Source organism: Aulonocara sp. 'chitande type north' Nkhata Bay, linkage group LG17, assembly GCF_057382095.1.
Source record: "Aulonocara sp. 'chitande type north' Nkhata Bay isolate Kocher_YH1m ecotype deep benthic linkage group LG17, A_spYH_male_GT1.1, whole genome shotgun sequence".
In the NCBI taxonomy this organism is placed as follows: domain Eukaryota; kingdom Metazoa; phylum Chordata; class Actinopteri; order Cichliformes; family Cichlidae; genus Aulonocara; species Aulonocara sp. 'chitande type north' Nkhata Bay.
The window spans coordinates 6,879,539-6,890,753 of record NC_141360.1 but is presented as its reverse complement, the minus strand read 5'-3'; the positions used below and the strand labels follow the sequence as shown (position 1 = coordinate 6,890,753).

Below are 11,215 nucleotides of genomic sequence, written 5' to 3'. Positions count from 1 at the left end.
CTCAGGCAGACGGACAGGCGCTCTGCAGGTGGGATTGAGCGTCTGTAGTTGGTGTCTAGGCGGGCGATGCTGGGACCGACGAGGGAAAGCAGGTCCTCAAACTGGCCGACGGTGATAGCGCTGGAATCGGCCGTCATCCAGGCGCAGCTCCTGGAGCAAGTGGTGAAACTCACCAAACTGCTCATGCCTCTGGAGGACCTGATGGACCCAGGTACGGCGAGGACGTCTTTTACGCTGCTGCTCTGCTCTCCACAGTACATAGAGAAGGGAGACTCTCTCTTCAAGCGCTAGCTCGACAGCTGCCATCTTGCCGGTGTTCCAGATCAACTGGCGTTTAGATCAACTGGCGTTGGTCGAACAGATGTGTGGCAGTCTTGCGTTTCAGTAGCTCCTACCGACAAACCAGCAAAAAAAACGGCAAATGTGTCACCTGTGACACTTGTGAGGTTGTCTCAAACACACTCCGTCAGTCTTGATGCTGTTGAACAACAAAATGTTTAAAAATGTGGCGAGTTTACCTGGTGATATCCTCATGCGCGACGCGATCGCGAAAACAGCAAACAATTAACACCACGCCGATGTTGTTCACAGGACAGCAAGAGTAAACGATCGGGAGACTCTTGTCGTCGTTATCGTTCCCCTCGCACGGTTTATTTCTCCGGTTTCAGCGTTTTTGCTTCACAACTACAGCGAGCAGTTTACTTTGTGCACTAACATGGAGTCGAGTCAACCAGCGCCACCTCTGGCCAAGTGCCACAGCCTACAGCCAGATCAACCTGTGACACACATCTGCAGCACGTTTGATTTCGTTTCTTGCACAACACATTTGTACCTTTCAGTTGTGTCTGTTTGTGAATCATGCAAATGAACCTTTGAAAAGAATGGAATGACACTAATATTTCACTAGTGTTGTAACATCACATGCCGTTAGCGTAGTCTGTCTGTGTCTTTACTCTGCAAACGAACATTTCAGAGTTGGTTGTTATATACAGTCTGTATAAGTGTGGTTAATCTAATAAACATTTGTAAGGAGATGGCAGTTACTGTGAATGTACCGCAGGTGAATAGTAATAAACAGTCAGACAATGACTCTGACAATCTCATTCAATCTTGCAGACTGAATGCACCTTCTGTGGAAAGTGGTACCACACAGTGTGTGTGGACTTTCCCTGTGCAGAAGGCGACTACAAATGTTGTGGGTGCTAAATAAACAGTAAAAAGTGATCCCTGTTGTCTTTGCTTACTGATTGTTTTTAGTGTTGACAATCCACATTGCTGCCATTGCATCTTTCAACATGTTTGTGGGTAGATTTGAATGTACCAGGGGTTAGTGCAGCCACTCAGCCTCTACTCAATGTCATCATAGCAGCAGGTGAAGATGTGTCACAAGTTAATCTAGTAGTGGGCTATGGTATTTGGCCACAGATGGCAGCAGTGAACTGACCTCCATTTGAAACTGCTCTAGCTGCTGTGTGATAGTGGATCTGCTACAAATTGAAGATCATAGGCAAGTTTTGGAAATGAACCCTTGTATTATGTTGAAGAACAAAAAAATGACATTGATTTTGTTGCGGGTCATTTAGATCCGTACTGTGTAAATCCACTCAGAATTGTCAAGAAACTGCAATAAAACAATAGCAACTTTATTTCCCATCAGATAAACATGTAGAACACAGACATACAACAGTTAGACTTTCCATAACTATTTTAGGAACAATTTGGTTTTTCGTTCTTACAAACACATTTCTTTTGAACTTGCCCAACGTTCTCAGTTTTTCAATGCTCAACATTTTCAATTTTGTCCACATGATGGACAGAATGTAACTGTGTACTTTCTGCAGATGTACTTCTTGCATTTCTCACAAAACGTGCTTGTTTTCAAACAGGAATCTTCCTAACTAAGATTTAAAACAAAAGATTGCGTCTCCTCCAGTCTCACAAACAGATGACAAACCAAGCGACACACCTGAGTCACTGACTTTATATATAACTACCAACTCTCCAGCCATGTTGATGGATTGCCTATATTGGCTGGAAATATTAATTTCCAGGGAAAGGACACAGGCAGATGATGCTTACAGGATGTGATGTGACGACACTAATGAAATATCGATGTGTCATATTTGTCCAAGGTGTATTTCATTGTTATGGGAAAAGAGAATATCAACATCATGATGACCAATTGGAGTGGTGATTTCTATGACTTTGTGTATATAATTTGGAATTTTGTACAAATGTAGGCCAATAAGGAATATATGATATCATTTCATTCATTTCAAAGGTTTATTTGCATGATTCACAGACAGACACAATTGAAAGGTACAAATGTGTTGTGCAAGAAACGAAATCAAACGTGCTGCAGATGTGTGTCACAGGTTGATCTGGCTGTAGGCTGTGGCACTTGGCCAGAGGTGGCGCTGGTTGACTCGAGTCCATGTTAGTGCACAAAGTAAACAGCTCGCTTTAGTTGTGGAGCAAAAACGCTGAATTCGGTGAAATAAACCGTGCGAGTGGAACGATAACGACGACAGGAGTCTCCCGATCGTTTACTCTTGCTGTCCTGTGAACAACATCAGCGTGGTGTTAATTGTTTGCTGTTTTCGCGATCGCGTCGCGCATGAGGATATCACCAGGTAAACTCGCCACATTTTAAACATTTTGTTGTTCAACAGCATCAAGACTGACGGAGTGTGTTTGAGACAACCTCACAAGTGTCACAGGTGACACATTTGGCGTTTTTTTGCTGGTTTGTCGGTAGGAGCTACTGAAACGCAAGAGTGTCACACATCTGTTCGACCAACGCCAGTTGATCTAAACGCCAGTTGATCTGGAACACCGGTCTGGCACAACTCCCTCCCACATTCCTCCCACATTTCCGGTTCACGCGCGTCAAAATATGATATTTTCACTCGCGATGGATTTTTCTTGGACACGCGTTGAGACGCGAATGTACACGCGTCAAATTAGGGGCGTTTGGGGCGTTTTATTCGCGTCCATCGCGTTCGGTGTGAACACACCGTAAATCTATTTGGAGTATCGATATCATTCTTTCACCGTAAGAGACAGCAGGCTTTGGTGAACAGTCATGGAAATCTTCAGGTCTCTGTGGAAATCCAACAAAAAGTTATGACGAGAGAAAAAAGTGGTTCATTTCCACAGTTTGAAATCTGAAGAAATCTGTGCGATAGACAAATTTCCTACCCTCAAACAAGTCCAATCCAATTCATTGTGTCAAAACTGTGGGATGAGTTACGCTCCAAAATTTCAGGCGGAAAAAGGAAAATAATAATAATAAGAAGAAGAATAATAAATCCGAGAAAGAATAAGAAGTGTGCCTTTTGGCATAGGCACACTTAATAAATCCGAGCAATAGTAATAAGTGTGCCTTTTTGCATAGGCACACTTAATTATACACACACAAAAAAAAACAAGTTTAGCTCGAAAAGGAGTGGAATGAAGACAAGCTTTTTAACTCCCACCCCTACAATCTTATCTGAGTTTTAAATTTTATAGCTACACAGTACATTTAAATATTTATGACATACAATTACAATTATAAAATTGACATTGTCATAATTACAACATACAGTAGTGCAAATATTTAGCATCAATAATACAGTCTTTGTTACCACCGTTGAGTATCACAGTCATCACCATCAATACATCCTCTCCATTTATTATTTATATTTTGGCTATAAAAATATCAATGAAGTTTGCTTCCATTATATAGTAGTAACTTCATTAATTTTACTTTTAAGAATTAATTCTGGTCTACTGTTTCCTAATAATTGAGATAGCAGCGATAACAACAGCGTAAGACAATATCAACAGTGTCCATTTCAACTCTATAAGATAATTGTTTATATAGCTATTTGTTGTTGTTTTTTTCTTGTTTTTTTTACAGTAAATCAACCAGTTTATTTTCCTCGTGAATGGGGCAAATAACAACATTCACTACACTGCATCTCATCTCTGCTGAGTTTAATCATCTTTAGGTATGTAGATGATTTTGAACCTCTCGAATAAGTTGATGTCGTCCTCCAGCTGCTTCATTTGCCTTTCGAGGCAGTCCTTGGTGGCCCTCTGTGACATAGTGTCGATGATGAGGGGAAGGGCCTGGTACTCGTGATGCAGCTTATCACAGGTCTCCTTCAGGCGCTTCAGGATGGCTTGTCTCTCCTCCTCTGTTATGTGTTTCATGGCCCTCTGCTCCCGCTCTGCTTTTACAAAGTTTTCATACTCCTCTCGAGCCCTCCTCTCTGCTTCGCTGCGCTGCTGGAGGTACGCTGGTACTCTACCAAAGTCCTTTCGTGTGATGAACTTTGGGACAAGCCCTGAGTTTTCCAGCACCTGTTTGTGCCCCTTGCTGGTGTCTACGCATGCAGGCTGTGGTTTCATTGGCACCAGTTCAGGTGTTTCCTTTAAAAAGTCCCTCTTGGTGTGAATTCCCATCAGTGGTTTGTCATTCCTTCTGGGGACTGGAGGTTTCCTCTCAGTGAAAGAGCAGGTTTTATGAACATCTTTGGAGCTCTGTGTCTGTTCAGGCAGTTTGGGCTCTTTCGAATGCTTCTTGAGGAAATTCTCTGGAGATGGCAACTCCAATCTGGCAGGTCCCATCGTCCTTATCGGCTCCTTCACCAGTTTTCTCTCCAACATAACTGCAGGCCTGAATTTTGATATATATCTGGGAGCTTTTTCCTTCTTTTTGTCTTCCACTGGAAGGAGATTGAAGGCACTTTCTGGAAGATGAACATCTTCAGACATCATGAATAAAGAGGCGATTAACGAAAGAGTGCCGTAGCTTCTTTTGAAGGCTAATAGCCTTAAAATCTCCAAATTTGTTTGACACCAGCTAGTTGATTAACGGTCAATTTAAATGAAACAAACTGACCTACGTTAAAAAATAAATAAATATTTTTTTATGCTGCTGTTGAACACTTTGAACTGTACGAATTATGAAAAAAATTTGTTGTTAACATTCTATATATAAACAAGGAAAATCACACCCTCGATTCCTCTTTGTACCTTGACAATATACATTTTTTGTACCTCAATTTAAACAGATGAATATTTGGACATTGTTTGAGCTCGACATCCAATCTGTTCCAAAGTTTCACTCCACACACAGACACACACAAACTTTTCCTGGTAGTTCTAACTCTCTGCCTTTTAAAGTTACTACATCCCCTCAAATTGTAACCTCCTTCTTTATGTGTAAAGAGCTTTTGGATATTTTCTGGCAGTATACCCTTATTTGCCTTATATAGAAGTTGAGCAGTCGTGTATTCAACTAACTCAGTTAATTTTAATAGTTTTGACTGCCAAAACAATATATTAGTGTGACTATGATATCCTACCTTATACATTACTCTTATAGCACATTTTTGTAGTGTGACCAGATGGTGCAGAGAACTTTTATAATTATTGCCCCACACCTCTACGCAATAAGTCAAGTATGGTAGGACTAGTACACAGTATAACAAAAACAATGCATGGTAGTTTAAGAAGAACTTGGCTCTGTTTATGATTGAGATACTTTTAGACACTTTATTTTGTATATGTCTAATGTGTGATTTCCAGCATAATTTGCTATCAATCGTTACTCCCAAGAATTTTATTTCTGATACTACATCTATGTCTACACCATCTAATTTTATTGCAATATCTACATTTACATTGTAATTCCCAAAGAACATTACCTTGGTTTTGCTCAAATTTATAGATAATTTGTTAACATCCATCCATATTTTTAGTTTCCTTAATTCATTGTTAATGTTAAGTACTAGGTCACTATGATCGTCGTTAGAATAAAAAATATTGGTGTCGTCAGCAAATATGACTAGTTTTAATAACTTTAATACATTAAATATGTCATTTATATAAAGGTTAAATAGAGTTGGTCCCAGAATTGATCCTTGTGGCTAGAGCAGGGCGATATGGCCAAAAATATTTATCACGATATATACTTGAAAATTTGCGATAACGATATAACTGACGATATAATTGATGCGAGACAAAATACAACTCTACAACATTACTAGCGCAAAAAGACAACCTTCCATTTATTTTCACTTAAACAAGAAGCTGGTTTTTATGTACATTAAAGCTTTATAAAAATGTAACAGTGCAAATGCAAATTCCTTGCTGAAAGTTTAACCAAAAGGCATTTCCAGTAGAAATGGGCTGACATATCCTGAGCATAACCATGTCCACTGAAGTTAAAAAGAGGTGCTTTGCAACATTAAACTGCAGTGTGCAGTACGTATTTTTCGGACCATAAGGTGCACGGGATTATAAGGCACATTAAGCGAAACAAAGCAGTCAGATAAATCAAACTTTATTAAACTCATTCTTCTTGCTTCCTCCACTTCTGTACCATTGATTCATTAATGTTGAATTCTCTGGCAGCTGCTCTATTCCCATGTTGTTGCAGTATATTAATGACTAACCTTGTATTGTGGATGAATTATCTCAGTTGTTCTCCTGACTGAAGTTTGGTCCGTTTACAGCATCCTGCCATGCGATTGCATTTGTCTCTAACCATGAGGAACCTTCACGTTAACTTTTATAAGTGGAAAAGTGTTAGTGATCGTCCTCCAGCTTCACTGTTTATGTTATGCTAACATAGTTGTGTCGCTAGCGATCACGTAGCACATCATTTTATACCAGCTAGCCCAACTTCAGTAACCCTACAAACGTCACTGCTGTTTAGTTTCCTGTCTTCATTTATGTTGGAAGTGATAGCAGAGCTGTACGTTTGATTTTTTTTTCAGAAATCTCTCAGTCAGAACATGCAATATCATGCTTAGGTAACTAGCGAAACTAGCGAGCTAACTTCCGCTAGCTTCCTGCTAACGTCTAACTCCGTTAAATGTAATAAATTTTGTTTTCATGGATGCCTGGAAGTTAAACTTCATAGTTACACCTGGTAAAGCAGCAATGCTGATCGTTTTATTAAAGATGAAAGAATTTAGACAGTTTTTAACTCTCAGTAATGCTGCAGTGTTGTTTGACCTGAAAAAGACGGAGTTTAGGACCCAGATTACTCCCAGATTTAAGAGCATCTTAGTCCGATAAATACGACAATAACGACGGCCGCTTGCATGTTCTGCAAAAAAAAAGTGCTTTGTTGTGTATCTGACGGACAAACACCAAACCAGTTCCACATCACTGAAGTTGCACCATTTTTACAAACCAATTCTGGTTCATCTGTTTCACTCAACAATCGGCCATGTGCGTATGAAAACAAAGGCACTGCGCATGCGCGTTTTACTCCCATTCTATCGCGATATTTCATTTTCCTATCGTTGCCTAACATTATACCGGTATTACCGTGAACGGTATAATATGGCCCAGCCCTACTTGTAGCACTCCACAGCTAATGCCCAAATACCCCGATTCAAACTCGCCCATCTTCACATACTGCTGTCTGTCAGTCAAGTAACTTTGGATCCATTTCAAAGTCACTCCCCTAATACCATATCTGTCTAATTTTTTAAGTAATCTACTATGGTTAATCATATCAAATGCTTTCTTCAAGTCAATAAATATCCCTGCTGCATGTTTTTTTCTATCCAAACTGTTGGCTATCTCTTCTATTGCATCAATGATAGCCATTGAAGTTGACCTTCCTATCCTAAATCCGTACTGACATTAATTAATTAATTTATGTTTGTCAATAAATTTACCTAATCTATTATTATAAAGTTTTTCTAATATTTTAGAAAACTGAGGGAGCAGGGACACTGGTCGATAGTTAGTGAGGATGTGTTTGTTTCCATTTTTATATATGGGTATAACTTTAGCTATTTTCATTTTCTTTGGGCATTTCCCGTTTGAAATGATAAATTGCATATATAAGCTAGAGGTCTAACAATGCTATGTATGATTCGTTTGACTAATGTCATATCTATACCAAAACAATCAGTAGATGTCTTGTTCTTACAGTTTTTAACTACATCTAAAATATCTAATTCTGTAACTCCCGACAAGAACATAGTCTTTGAATTTGAATTTTGAATTTGTTTCTATCAATGACATTTCACTGCTATTACATTTTGGAATTGTTGTAGTCAGCTCCGGTCCCACATTTACAAAAAAGCTGTTAAAACACTCCACCATCTCATTTAAATTGTAATTGTCACTGTTATTATTAGTGAAATAATCTGGATATGAGCCCTTTTTTGTGTTACCTTTAATAATAGTGTTAAGTATTCCCCATATCTCTTTAGTGTTGTTTTTATTTTTATGTATTAATTTAGTATAGTATAATTTCTTACTAGTTCTTAATATTTCCGTTAGTTTATTTTTATATTTTTTATATCTATACTCTGCTTCTTCAGTTCTTAGCTTAGTGAATTGTCTATATAAAGAATTTTTCTTCTTACAGGCCTTGTGTAATCCTTTTGTTAGCCACGGGCATTTAATAAATTTATTGTTGATACTGATTTGCCCGACTGGGCAGTTTTTATCATACAGAGAGTTGAAGATATCCAAAAATATTTCAAAAGCACCATCCACATCATCTCCGGCATACACTGCATTCCAATCCTGAGTCATCAAGTCCTGATAAAAGAGGTTAATTGCATTTTCTGTTCTTACTCGTTTGTAGATATATTTCTGAGGTACTTTCTCACATACACTCTTAACGTCATACACTACAAATATTGGCAGGTGATAAGTTATATCACATACCATTAATCCGCTAGCAATTATTAACTCTAAGTTATTTGTAAAGATGTTATCAATAAGGGTAGCACTATGAGATGTTATACGACTTGGTCTTAAAATTGTGGGATATAAACTCATACCAATCATCCTATTAATATAATTCTCGGTGATCTTGTGATTGTTTGGATTTATCAAATCGATGTTGAAATCTCCACAGATGAATAATATTTTATTACTTGCAACTGAAAATATTTTTTCAATCCAATCCAGTGAATACTTCTAGACTCGAACCAGGTGATCTATAAAGACAACTAACAATAATGTTTTTCACTTTTTCATTGATAATTTCTATGGTTAAGCATTCAAATAAGTCATTTATTGTCAATGTCATACTTTCCAATATTCGAAATTTAAATTTCCTATGGACATATATAGCAACACCTCCTCCTGCTTTGTTTGTTCTATTAACATAGTTCAGATTATAATCCTTTAATTCAAAATCAACACCTTTTTCTTCTTTAATCCATGTTTCTGATACTGCTATAATACTAAATGGGTCTTGAAATTGTTGTAAATATTCCTCGATTGAACTGAAATTTGCATACAAACTTCTACTGTTAAAGTGAATGTTTGAGAATTTCTTATCAGTTTTAATTGAGGAATTATATTCTTTTTCAGAATAATATTTACAGTCATTTGGGTTAGCTAATAGGAAATGGTTGTCAGGGTCTAGATGATCTTCTTGATCTAAAGCATTATGATCAGTATATTTGAAATGCTTCAGTTCCAAATCCTCAAGATTTAAACTCCGTTCATGTGTTTCTAGTTCATCTTTTTTCCGTTTTAAGGAGTATTTAGATGTCATTGTATGAGTTTACGCTCCCTTAACTGACACAGATTGTGCAGACCCTCAGTAGTATTCATTCATATTTATTCAATTCCTCTATATCTCTGATAATCACCACTTTAGCTTCCTCAGGCGTTCCTTTCAGTTTGATGTATACCTTACAGTTCATGACCCAAGTATTCTGTATCTTGTCCTGCTTCCTCATGATTCTGGCTTTTTTAGCAATGTCCGCATTTCTTTTAATCAAATGATCATTCAGATAGACGTTAGTACCTTTTAGCTTTTTCCCTTGTTTCATTAGTGCAACTTTGTTTTTTCTGCTGACAAACCTCAGGAACACCGCTGGCATGTTGTTCTTCGTGGGAAGAGGATGACAGGCATCAATGGTATTTACATCCAAGTGTATCTTTTTAGACGCAAAAAAAGACACCACCTGTTGCTCCATCGAATTCTCCTCCCGTAAGCCGGTTTCTTCATTGTTACCGGAGGTCACAGCATGAGCATAAGAGCAGGGTTTGATCTTAATCCCAGTCACAATAACATCGTTTATCCTTGAGTATTGCTCCAAATCCTCGACTTTCTTCTCTAGCGCTGTTATTTTTTTGTCCCGCTCAGCAAGGCGTACACGCAACTCTGTCACTTCCTGCACTAGGTTAAGTATTTTGTCTTGTTTAATTTTAATGTCATTTACATCCTGTGATAGGAAGTCCAGTGATCTTTTGATATCTTCCGCCTCCTCCAAGGCTGAGTTTTTCTTGGGTGGCATTGTCAGGGGTAGTCCAGAGTCTTTAGCTCCGAGACTACCGATGGCTTCTTGATTAGCTCATTAGCCACAGTCCAAGGTTAGCTGTTGTGCTAGTTATCTTCTTCCCTTTTTTCTCCGTTTACACTGCACTCACGTACACTATCCACACTATTAACACTAGCGACGTGAGGTTGTTTGTACATACGTGGGGACGATGTGCGTGAACTCCAGCGGCGCGGATGCAGGCCGCAGCATATCAATAACCTTTCCAAATAGCGTAGCGTGGAAAACAAACACATAGATGATGGAAAAACTACAGTCCCGTTTGTCAAGCTTGCATTTTCTCCCGGTCCTCTTCGGCAACGCTGAGCGACCCTATGTGATATTTCGTCGTCCAAATTTCCATGACATACTGCGGTATGGAAGAAATATAGTATCATCAGAATTCAAGTATTTTTAGACATTGAATTTATGACACTGAATTTTTATCCTCCAAATTTCCCTGCAAAAATATTCACCTGCAAAAATTCACCTGCAAAAATTCACCTGCAAAAAATTCACCTGCAAAAATTCACCTGCAAAAAATTCACCTGCAAAAAATTCACCTGCAAAAAATTCACCTGAAAAAAATTCACCTGCAAAAAATTCACCTGCAAAAATTCACCTGAAAAAAATTCACCTGCAAAAATTCAACTGCAAAAGTGATGAACTTTAATGACCCAAGCCAGAGCAATCAGCACCAGATCGAGTCGAGTGGCTCTCAGCCAATTAAATTACGCTGTTTGATCACATGACACCGTTAGCCAGCAGTGTGTCTCCTAAAAGAGAGCTGTTTAAAGGTGAGTGATTAAGTTTTTCTCCTAAATAGAGATCATTACAGAACGCCTAGTCCGACTTAAAATCCCATTTATTATTATTTTTTTTTATCATCTACTCGAACTAAGGAAAACGTT

General features: G+C 38.4%; 1 pseudogene; it reads right to left on the bottom strand.

Annotated features, from left to right (window-relative positions):
• Positions 1–3,966: 3,966 nt before the first annotated feature.
• Positions 3,967–4,799, bottom strand: LOC147309572 (enkurin pseudogene; annotated as a pseudogene).
• Between the last annotated feature and the right edge of the window lie 6,416 nt (positions 4,800–11,215).